Source organism: Rattus norvegicus, chromosome 12 (genome assembly GCF_021556685.1).
Source record: "Rattus norvegicus strain SHRSP/BbbUtx chromosome 12, alternate assembly SHRSP_T2T, whole genome shotgun sequence".
In the NCBI taxonomy this organism is placed as follows: Eukaryota; Metazoa; Chordata; class Mammalia; order Rodentia; family Muridae; genus Rattus; species Rattus norvegicus.
The window spans coordinates 19,709,653-19,721,946 of NC_141545.1; the positions used below are offsets into that span (position 1 = coordinate 19,709,653).

Sequence of the window (12,294 nt, forward strand, 5' to 3'; positions counted from 1 at the left end):
TCCCACACATGTGTACATACACACAGGTCCCTCCCCCACATGCATGTGTACATACACACAGGTCCCTCTCCCACATGCATGTGTACATACACACAGGTCCATCCCCCCTCACACACACACACACACACACACACACACACACACAAGCTCACACTGAACGTTCCTAGATAAAGGCACCATAAAGTCTCCTTAAAGCTTGGTGCTCAGAAGTTTGTCTAACAAATGCACGACTTCCTCATGTCTGGACCGCAGCATCCTCTGGATACTTGGATCTGAATGTGAAAGGGGAACATGGGAGGCTCCCGGAGACTTGCAGCGAGCAGAACTACAAACAGCTTGCTAAGGCATCCAGCCAGTGGGGAAATCAAGCTGACTATCTGTGTTCTCTGAAGTCAATGTGAATTAATGGCATATTTAAGGAACTCATGGGGTGAACCTAACCCAATATTTCCCCCTAAGAAGCCATTCAAGCTTTTGGTGAGATTAATCCACAGCCGAAGCTGATGGGGAAACACAAACGGGACGTTTATGTACGGCGTTCATGCTGTACGGCGCTAATCTATTTCAGCACATAAATTAATAACAAGAAGAGACAGTGGGGCAGAGCAATTCCCTACTCCTCCAAACCGAAATAAGCTTCTAGCTCTCCAGTACTTTATACTTCAAAGTAGAAGTGTGCTAAATTGTCATTTCTTCGGTTTGTACTGAGAAAGCATGGCCAAAGCCAAATAGTAAATAAGAAGAAACTTATCTGAAATAGCCAGCATTCTTCTTAAATATTATATCGTGTTTCTTCCAAAGAGCCTTTCACGTAACCCTAAAGGTCCAACTTTGATTAAATATAAAGCCAAAAGGTGCAAGGAAAGAAACCAGCTATGATTTACTTTCCCCGCGTAGATGTTTGCCTGTGAGCGTGTGATATGTATTTAGTGACATGAACTCTTGGGCTCAAGAGATAGCTAACTGGTATCGATTTTCTCAGACCAGGATAACAGCGTGTGAAAGCAACTTCCCAGTGTTTCAATTCCACCAGAAAGAGCAAGGGCTGAGGCAAGAGGGCAACCATGACTCCATCGAGGAGAAGTGTTCCCACATCACGGCTGCTGGCAGCAAGGCTTTGCAAAGCCAACTTAGATCTCAGCTCTTCCATTCCCTAGCTCTGGGCTCTCGGGGGACCCACTGACCCTCCTACACAAAAGGGTTTCCAGTCCACAAAATACAAAAACCAACTTCGCAAGGGGCCGGGAAACTTTTGGCGCCACATTCCATGCAAGATCATGGTGTAGCCTTAACGTCTCCCTCAAGTGAGTCATTGACTTGCATGGTCACCATCTTAGAATACGAAGTGGTGGGCATTGGGGATGTTTATTTGCTTATTTGAAACAGTAGAGCTACAGGTGTTCAAGGACCACACAAAGGGGATACCTATGGAAAATATATCTCCAGCCCCCGACGTAGAGTGTGAGAGAGGCTTCTTCTCAGGATACCTCAATAGAAGACATTACATGCTCGCATCCTCTTTGCAGTTGGGCTTTGTAATACATGGCATCATTGGAAGGGTGAGAATCAAATTTTCTGGAGCTCCGTAGCCGGGAAAGGGTATTCCTGTTGATACGGAAACCCAACGAACAGAGTCAGTTTCCAGAGATCTACGGGCGTCCAGCAAGGGGATGTCTAGCCTCTGTTGCAGGACTCCTTCCTCCTGCTCATCCCCTGGCTCGTTTTCTGCACTCTTGACATTGCTGGTTCACTGCATTTTGCAGTCTTCCAAATGTTAACACATGTCATTAGACAATGTAAGAAATACCACATGTTAATACACCTTCCTACCTTGTCAAGTTTTTAAATAATGAGAAATGTCAGGTTCATAGTGGCACAGGCAGGATTTCAGAAATTCTCATTTTTTACTTATGAGCTCGGTCTTTATTAGGAGCCACAGATACTGTCAGACGCCTCCCCACTCCCAACGAAATGGGCTTATTTTATTCATTTTCCAAAAAGGGCGGTGGGGGAGGAAAAAAAAAAGGTGCCAAACACACAGATCTGAATTAACACGGTCTGTCAGTCACAACTTCAAGTGAGAATGGAGTGCCAAGAAAAGAGCAGCTAGCTTGGCTGCCACCTCAGATCGCTTGCAGGGACTCTGCCTCAAGCAACCATCATATACTTGCACGCCACAGACGACGGACTTTATATGGAATTCACAACTGAACAAAGGACATTAAAAAGACATCTATCAGAGTCAAAATTTAATGCAATTAATGACTTTTTACTACCCCATCAAGGATATCCTTAAGAGAGCGAGGCTCTTCTTCTTCCTTTAAATCATAGACGGCTTGAGAAAGAAGAGCCTCGTGCCAACTGGGATCCGGCTCTGCTGGCTGTCTAGCGCTACCTTAGCTGCCAGAAGTTTTAACAGGATTCCTTTTGCTTCACCAGCGAAGCCTCAGTGCAGGGCAGAAAGCGAAGAGGTCTTTCTCTGTGCTCCCAGGGAAGGCTTTGACTTTGTCACTCTCCCCAGCAGGGGTTCTCAGGGCACTCAGGCATCGTGATTAACATCTGAGGAGTCATCTAGCAAATAAGGACTGGGGACCCCTCCCAACCAGAGCTACACATGTAAATAGAGCATACCACAGCAGCAACAACAGCAGCAGCAGCAGCAGCAGCAACACCTGCACTAGGCCATAGGAAAGGCCCAGTGGAAGAGTGCCAACCAGCCCACTGCCATCCTCCGGAAAACCTTCCTCTTTCTAACAAAGGGTCTCTATTTCTGTGACTGACCACGTGTCCCCTGCGCACTTCTTTGTACCAGAGCCTCTGATCCACGCATGTGATAGGAACATACTCTGGGAACCATAGCGTATCACAGGATTAAGTCAGTCCGTGTTCACAAAGCATTAAGGCCACCACTGGAAGAAGATCTCCCTGCTAGCCTCCATTAGAGCGGGGTTCCGTGGAACGCACCGGCGCCTTCCTACAGAGTGCTGAATCTTGAACTTCATCCAGAACACATTTACTTCTGGCTTTCTAAATAACACACATAAATCAGCCTACAGTCCTTAATGTCAATAACTATTAGGCCAGAGAAGTTGTTCCATTTAAAGAAAAACAGGTGTTCCTATTTTCAATTACTTCGGAATTCCAGAGAAGCCTAAATATTGATTTGATTATTTATTCTTTCACTCAACAAATATTTATTAAAGACCTACCAGGACTCCTAGGAGATGGGAATACAGATGTGAATTTAAAAACAGAACAGAATAAAAATTCACACCTCTGCGAGCCTGTCTTCTAGCGCACGAGATAAACAGTACACAAAGAAGGGAAATATATATTGGACGGTCTGCTCGCTGAAAGCCTATATCTCTTTTGTACAAATTACTTCATATGTGGTTGATGAATAGGAAGCTCATATGGGTCTGAGGCAAGGAGCCACACTGATTTATGCATCATTTCCCCCCCGGAATATTAATGCTACAATGTTTGCACGAACAAGTTTTATCATTTATTAAAGAGTGAGCCCTAGAATTAGGGACACGATTAGCAGCAGCAGCAGCAGCAGCAGCAGCAGCAGTAATAATGATACAAAGGTGTGCTGGTTTGCTGAGTGCTGTGGTAGCTGTTTGACCTGCAGCAGGATCTGTAGCGCTTTCTACTGCATTGTGCTACTGAGAGATACCAGGATAAGCCAGAAGAATTTCATCTCTGTATCAAAGCAGAAAACCAACAAGAAACTTGCTTGGAATAATAGTTTTCATCAGTTTCTTGACTGGAAACTTCCATAGGTTTTCTGTTTTGTTGTGTAGTCATGTGTGCCCGCCTCTGCTCTGTGTGTGTGTGTGTGTGTGTGTGTGTGTGTGTGTGTGTGTGTGTGTGTAGACCAGATGTCAACCTTAGATGTCCTTTTTCATGTACTGTCCATCTTGATTTTTGAGACAGTATCTCTCAGTGGCCTGGAACATACAAAGCAGGCTTGGCTGGCTAACCAGCAAGCCCCAGAAAACCGTTCCTATGCCCCCCCCCCATTGCTGGGATTACAAGCATTAGGACCTGGCTCTACAACACGAGTTCTAAGGATCAAACTTCATCCTTTAAGCTCCCTCAGCTCCAAATACAGAGTAAGCACCCCAGCCCAAGCTTCATAGGTTTTGAATGGTTTGATCCAGTAGAATTTACCCCGTAAGTTACATTATGTCGTTCTGAGCATATGTGAGGGAATAAGAGAAACGCCTGTATGTGGTATCCTATTACTGTAAAGAGAACATGCAAGGAGAGAGATCTGAGGAAAGGGATGGCGATTCTCACTGAGGAAGGTCAGATGGCTTCCTTGAGGAAGCCCAGGACAAGGTGATACAGACAACTTCTCGATCAGCAGTGACAGAGCACTCAAGAGTCTCTGAGTCTAGACAGGAGAGGAATGTGGGTGGGTGGAGCAAGTGGCTGGGGGAGGAGACAGACTCCAAAGCCAGGAACCAGAGGCAGCTGGGGCTCTAGAGTTTATCACTGACACCTTAGCTGGTGCCCACTCAGCACCCACGTGCCTTGAGTTGAGGCAGGAAGGGTGGAGGTTAGAAAGCTAATGAAGAGCATGCCCTGTTAATCCAGAGATGGATGGCGGTGCCCTGCAACACCGGCAGGAAGCAGCAGAAGGGAGAGATGCTATCAGGGAGTGCTTGAGTCTAGACACAGCACATGAGACACAGAAGAACTAATGACAATAGCAAGGTTTCTGGACATAGGAACCAGAGAGACAGAAAGATGGTCATTTCTTAAATTCACATGACTGCTGAAGGGGCAGGATCCCAAGGAGCCAATGGAGCTGGGAGCCAGCCAGGGCAAGCCAGAGTGCCCAGCCTGTGCTATGTCCCAATGGGCAACACCCGGTCAGGTTCACACACAGAACAACTGAATGTTCAGAATGGCACAATCTCAAACCATTAGCCATGTACAGAAAAGCCTTCAATTTAAAACAGCAACGTTTAGCAAAGACAGGAGGCACACAAATTAATAACATTAAAAACAATTTGAACGGGTTGTCATGAGATGAACCTGTAGTCCCAGCATGCTGAGAGACTAAAGGATAGGTGGGCTGAAAAGTTGAGACCAGCCTGGGCTGAGAACCTACCTCAATTAAACAATAATAAAGAGAGAAGCAATTTTGAATGTCTTTTGTTCTTTTTAAGCCAAAAAGAAAAAAAAAACCCCTTAAAGACTTAATAAAAGTTCTGATGTAATTTTATTTTGAAATATAGTTATGTTTTGAATCACTTGATGAGTAAACTAAGCTCAATTTGTGTAATCATTCCGAGTGAAAATTATCCTGCAAGAGAAAAGGAAATTAGTCAGTGGCTGACACCCCGACTTAAGCTAGGCAACAGAACTCAGCACTCCAGGCGCTTTATTCACAGCGACTGTCCAGCTTTCTTCCGGAAGGAGTGGGTGTGAGTCGTGTGCAGGCAAACACGGGAAGGTCTTACATGGGGGAGGAGGGGCTCAGAGCTGCTCTTGAAAGCCCAAGACAGTTTTTCTCAAAAAATTTCCCTTTAACAAAACACTCCTACTTAAGGTACAAACAATTCTATGAAAGGTTTGTTTTGTTCCCCAAGGCGGAATGCCTAAAACCCCTTTGGCTTACTTAACTAGACCTTCTGAGGACAATAAAGACAGAGAAAATAAATTGCACAATAGCCATTATATCTACTACATAGAAATTTTTTCTCCAGATTTTCAAGTGTCTTATAAACAGTTCATCAAGACATACCTTATCCTAGTCTGAAAGGGAAAAGAAAAAAAAAAAAACTGAAAAAAATTGAAAAGATCTGAACTCGTCAACGCATGCTCTGACTGCAATTAATTCATACTAGTGATGAAGGAAAACCACCAAACACCAAGAAACCAAACAACATGTGCTTTTGAAAAAAAAATGTATAAAATTTTCTGAAAGGAAATAAAAATATATTGGATTCAATAAGATGCACTATGTCAAAAGATAATGCAGGTAAAGTGGCATAGACAGAAGAATCAACAGCACCAAGAATTTACATTACAGAAAAATGGGGGCTAAAGCTAAATAAATGACCTGACTATTTACCTCCAAGATGAAATAAACCCAAAGCAAGATTCAACAGATCCAAACTACTGGTTCGGCTGCATCAAAAGCCATGGCAAGGCAGGAGGATCTGTCAGTGTCACTGAAGACCCCATGGCCATCAGGACCCAACCTCAAGCGCATAAAGCTGACACCTTAGGTGGCCGTAAACACACAACTCCTGTTAAGTGGACCAGCCCGGAGAGTCCTGTAACAGGAAAAGGAATGAAGTCCTTTCTGGACGGCTTCTGAAGGCAGCCTCTATAGGCACTGTGGGTTCCCCAGAGGTTTCCACTACTGTCTGAAGAGTTAGCGTCAAACTGAGAGCTCTTGTCCAGGAAGAGGGAAGGACGGTGGGCTTCCTAGGCCATTCTAGAGCATCCTAACACCTGCTCTGAAATCCTGACAGAGGCAACCTACAAAAATCGTATATAGATATGTAGACAGTGTTTATGAACTTCGATACAAAAACTGCAATAAAAGGATGAGCCACTCGGAGCTGGCACGATCTCGGCAGGGAAAGGTGCTTCCTACCGAGTCTGTTGAGCTGAGTAGGACCCTCCCAGGAGCCAGGGGGTGGGAGGTGGAAACTGACCCTCATGGCTGTCCTCTGAGCTCTACACACACACACACGTGACATGCTTAAGCTTACCCCCAAGTGAATGAATATGTATATATGAAAGTAGATAAAACTCTTGAAATTGTCTCATTTTGTGCTTGCTTTCTCTGTACATGTGCAGATACAGGACGGTACTCAGTACATGGGCTGACACAGGACGATACTCAGTACATGGGCTGACACAGGACCATACTCAGTACATGTGCTGACACAGGACGATACTCAGTACATGGGCTGACACAAGACCATACTCAGTACATGGGCTGACATAGGACGATACTCAGTCCATGAGCTGATACAGGACAATACTCAGTACATGTGCTGACACAGGACGATACTCAGTTCATGAGCTGATACAGGACGATACTCAGTACATGGGCTGACACGGGACCATACTCAGTACATGGGCTGACACAGGATGATACTCAGTACATGGGCTGACACAGGACGATACTCAGTACATGGGCTGATACAGGATGATACTCAGTACATGGGCTGATACAGGACGATACTCAGTACATGGGCTGATACAGGACGGTACAGGGAAGATTAGCATGGCCCTTTCACAAGGATGAGATACAAATAAATGATGTATTCCTTAGTGTAGTGTGTCAACAGGATCAAAACACGCATGAAATTCTCAAAGAACTAATAAAAATATGTTACCACACAATAGATCACTTTTAATGTAATGGAGGTGACTCTAACTGAGATTCCTACCAGAGACAGATGAAGAGACTGAAGCGGTCACTTCCTGTAACCAGGCAGGACTTCCAGAGGAAGGAGGTAGCCATCAATCCACCCTGTCTTCAACCCAAAATCTGTCTTGCCTGCAAGAAGTGCAGGGATGAAAATGGAGCAGAGACTGAGGGAACAGCCAACCAATGGATGGCCCAACTTGAGACCCGTTCCATGAAGGAGAGCCAACCCCTGACACTGTTGATGATACCTGCTGCGCTTGTAGTCAGGAGCCTAGCACAACTGTGTCCAGAGAGGCTTCATCCAGCACAGACGGAGGTGGACGCAGAGACCCACACCAAACATCAGGGGCAGCCCGGGAGTCTTGTGCAAGAGTGGGGGATAGGAGTGAGCAAGGGGAGGGGGGGTCAAGGACACCACAAGAAGACTTAGAGTCAGCGAACTTGGTACCACAGGGGCTCACAGAGCCTGGGCCACCAACCAGGGAGCATGCAGTGGCAAATACATATGGTAACAGATGTGCAGTTTGCTTTTTATGTGGGTTACCTATCAAGTAGAGAAGGAGCTGTCTCTGTTCCCTGCCATTGGATCCCCTTCCCACTACCTCGACTGCTTGGTTGAGCCTCTGTGGGGAAGAACGAGCCTAGTTCTGCTGGATGTTCCAGAGTGGGGTGGTACCCAAGGAGGGATTCCCTTCTCTGAGGAGAAGGGGAGATGGCAAGGCGGGAGGGAATTTGTGAGGATGGGACTAGGAAGAGAGGAGCAAGGGGGGTGTGATCAGAATGTAAAGTGAATTAAAAAAAACCCAGATAAATATATTAGCTAATAGAACCCAGTAATGTACCAAAAATAGGGATATTTCAGGTATTCAAGGCTGGTTCAATACAAAATAAATAGCATAGTCTACTGTGTGAATGGGAAAAAAAAAACATCATTTAGCTGTCAAGTGAAACAAACGGAAGCTGGTAAGACTCAGTATTCATGATTCTAAGAAGACAAACCTTCAACAACCAGGAAGAAAAGGGAATGTTCTTCATCTCATGGAGAACACGGTAAAGCCCTACATCTAATCAACGTCCAATCCTGAATGCCTTTCCCCTGAACTCTGTAGTCATTCAAGGATGTCAGCTCTCATCACTGCATTACGGGAAGGCCTGCCCACTGCAAGAAGGGAGGAAACCATGAACAAAGGACATTTCGGAAGGCAGAAATGCAAGTGTCCCTGTTTCTAGATGACCCGGTGTTCAATACAGGAGATCGCGAAGAAGCTAGCAGGCACCGGCCTCCTGGAGTAGCACACGGCCCATGGCGACGGCAGTACAAGGGTCAGCACAGTGAATATAAACATGAACAACATGAAGACCAACAAGACACGGAAAACCACAAGTGACGCCACCGTCAGCTGACGTAGGGCAGCTCACAGCTGCCGAAAACCATAGGGCCAGGGGGATCGTAAGTCCTCTGCTGGCCTCCACAAACACCTGCACATGCGTGTGCATGCACGGATGAGCGCACACAAAGAGAAAATGAAATAAATCTTTTAGAAAAGAAATTGAAAATGCATCTAAACACATGGGAAGGCATTGGCATTCACAGACTGAAAGGGTAGCCACAGTAAAGTTGTCAACTCTGTACAAATACACCATAAAAGTTAACAGAATCCTGTTAAAACACCAGCAAGAATTTCCATTGATATGCACAAGGTTATTCTAAAATTTATATGGGAAGGCGAAGGAACCAGACTACCTAAGACAATTTTGAAAAGGAATAAAATGGGAGAAAATTGCTCTTCTTGATGTGAAGGCTTAGTCTCCAGCCACAGTAATAAAGCTGGCCTGGTACTGACAGAGGGGTCAAAGAAATAGATTGGGGGGGGGCACAGGAAAGGCCAGACACAAGACAGACAGCCAAGTGACTTCTGACAAGGGTGAAAAGCAGACCCAGTGAAAGAAGGACAGCCTCTAAAATGAAAGCCATTTGAATCAACTTAAAAACCCAGAAGGCAAAAGAATAAAACTCCATCTAAATTTTCCTATCACATGCAATATCAACTTAAAATGGATCATGGGCATGAATTCAAAACTATGAAACTTTTCGAAAAACATCAAGCATGCATGGGGAAGAAAGATCTGGAATGTAGAGCCAGGCATACAGTCTTAGGAGTGGCAAGGAAAGAATGCTGAGGGGATGGATTTGGGGAAGGGGGAGAGGTGGAGGATGGCTCAGTGGCTAGGGGGAACTTGCTGTTCTTGCAAAGGACCTGAGTTTGGTACCCAGCCAACACAACAGATGGCTCAAAACCACCTGTAGCTGCAGTTTCAGGGATCTGATCCTCTCCTATGGATTCTGTAGGCACCTATATGTGCATGTACATAACACACAAACACATGTATATAGTCTGAGATAATAAATAAAAAGTATGCAACATTACAAAACCAGAAAATGGGATCTTGTCAATTTTGAAAACATTAGATCTGCTGAAGACTATATACAGAAGATGTAAAGATTGGCAGACATAAATGTGTGTGTGTGTGTGTGTGTAAAGGTGTAAGGGTGTGTGAGTGTGTAAGTAAGGGTGTGTGTGGATGTAATGTATGTGTATGTATGTGTGTAATGTATATGTATGTGTGTATGTGTATGTATGTTTGTGATGTGTATGTATGTGTATGTGTGTATATGTAATGTATGTATATATAATGTATGTGAATATATGTAATGTGTGTGTAATGTATGTGTATGTATCTGTGTTGTATGGGGGTGTATGTGTATGATATGGATGTGTGTATGTATGGGGGTGTATGTGTGCATATGTATGTATGTGTGTATGTGCATGTATGTGTGTGTGGGTGTGTATGTGTGTATATATGCATATGGGTATGTGTATGTGTGTACATGTATGTATATGTGTGGGTCGGTGTGTATGTGTGTATATATGCATATGGGTATGTGTATGTGTGTATGGGTATTTATGTGTGTGTGTACACATCTGTGTGCATGGGGGGGTATATACACGATGTAACCCTGAAAAACTAGAGTGTCGTGTGAGAAGAATCCTCAGAACCCAGCAGCATAGTCCAAGCAAGCAGAAAGTGAGAGGATACATAAGCAAAGACTCCATTTCAGAGGATCTCCAAGTGGGACATGACCACCTGTAAGGCTTTCAGGATCATTATCCATTAGAGAAACATGAGTTAAAACGACCACATGGTGAGAGCTGGAGAGGTTAAGACTGCTTTTGAAGAGGACCTGACTTTGCTTCCCAGCACTGATGTTGCACAGTTCACGACTGTCGGTATATAACTCGAGATCTACCCTTGTGGTCTCCACTGGTACTTACACACATGTAGTACACACAGACACAGACGCGTGCACACACACAGAAAAACAAAATAATGTTTTTAAAACTGCCATGATTTGCACTGCCTACTTTCTGGAAGCTAGTATATCGGCCATGCTCATCAGAATGGAAGGCATGAGGTCACTCACACACTACTGGTGGGTAAGTAACGTGATAACTAAAATAGAACACGTTAGATCCAGCGAGCTGGGTGGACTGGCAGGCCAGTTTTCAGAGTTAGAAAAAGGTGACACAAACTATGGAACATTCTACATAACGTTATTAAAATACACCAATTATAGAAATAGGTATTGGTGGCCACTAGAAAATCGGAGCAAGGGGGTGAGATACATTAAGTGGGCAGCACAGCAAATGTTCTTCAGCTGATGGGACAGATTTCAGTTGGCCTGGTTCAGAGGTCAGACTATCCTTTTACAGCACCACTGGGAAAACTTGAATTAAAAGGTATTAAAGTACAAGAGCTCTGTGTGCCTCAGTGTGCCTCAGTGCGTCTCTGTGTTTTGATTCTAACGATTGCGCACAAATCTATAGTTGCCTCAGAATAAAACTGCAAACAAACGCAATTAAAGTGGGTAAAAGAAAAGAAGTAGAATTCTCTTTTTAAAAAAGATTATTTTATTTTTACGCGTGTGTATCTGTGAGTGGGTTTGCACACATAAGTGCAGGTTTCCTTGCAGTCCAGAGGAATGTGCTAGATCCCCTGAAGCTGGAGTTACAAGCAATTACGAGCTGCCCAAAGTGGGTGATGGGAACCAAACTCGGATCTTCCGCAAGAGCAGCCAGCACTTTTATCTGCTGAGCTACCATCTCAGGAGATGGTATACCCAGGAGAAAAAAAAAAATCTAATCACATATCCTACAAGGATTCCTATCTGATCGTAGAAAGAAAACCTACTTCCCAGTGACAAGACAGACAAATGAAAACAGTAAGAAAGAACAAATTCACACACACACATCCTAAAGGGAGCTGATGAGTGGCCAGAAAGCACAGGGGAAGGTGCTCTACACTGTTCGTCCATAGACTGTGATTGCAAAGTTGAAAACAGGACAGCACTAAGTGCAGGCAAATTGGCGTAGGCCAGCAACATTCATACATAATTGGCAAGAATGGATAGGCCTTTCCGCCATGGTCAGCTTGGACCCTACCTCCCATTTCCCTGGTGACACTGGGAAGAGAAACAATACAATTACTTCTTTTTGGTATTTAAACATACCTCAATAGAAGGTGGCGCTTGCAAGGGTTTGTGGAGGCCCATTAAGGGAAAACCTGTCTCCTTTTGGTCAAAAGAATGGAATCTGAGTCCACCTCTGGCCCTGAGCAGGGACTTGGCATTCTGATCTAAACCAAGGTTAGAGCATTACTGACTCTTATCGCCTTCCCTATGAATTGATTCCACTGAGTCTGTTAATCACCTGGCCTATGGCTCAGGAAGGTTGGCTTCCCTAGAGATGACTAAGGGAATGGGAGGAGGAAATGCCCCTAAGGAGATCCCGTGAGGCCCCACCCTTGAGACACTTGTGTGGAGATCT

At 44.7% G+C, this 12,294-nt stretch overlaps 1 protein-coding gene and 1 pseudogene across 1 annotated transcript in view; one reads left to right on the top strand and one right to left on the bottom strand.

The window, feature by feature from the left end:
- The window catches only part of Sdk1 (sidekick cell adhesion molecule 1), a 983,759-nt gene that overhangs the window by 650,656 nt on the left and 320,809 nt on the right, over nt 1-12,294 (bottom strand).
- LOC120096102 (U6 spliceosomal RNA) lies at nt 7,216-7,313 on the top strand (annotated as a pseudogene).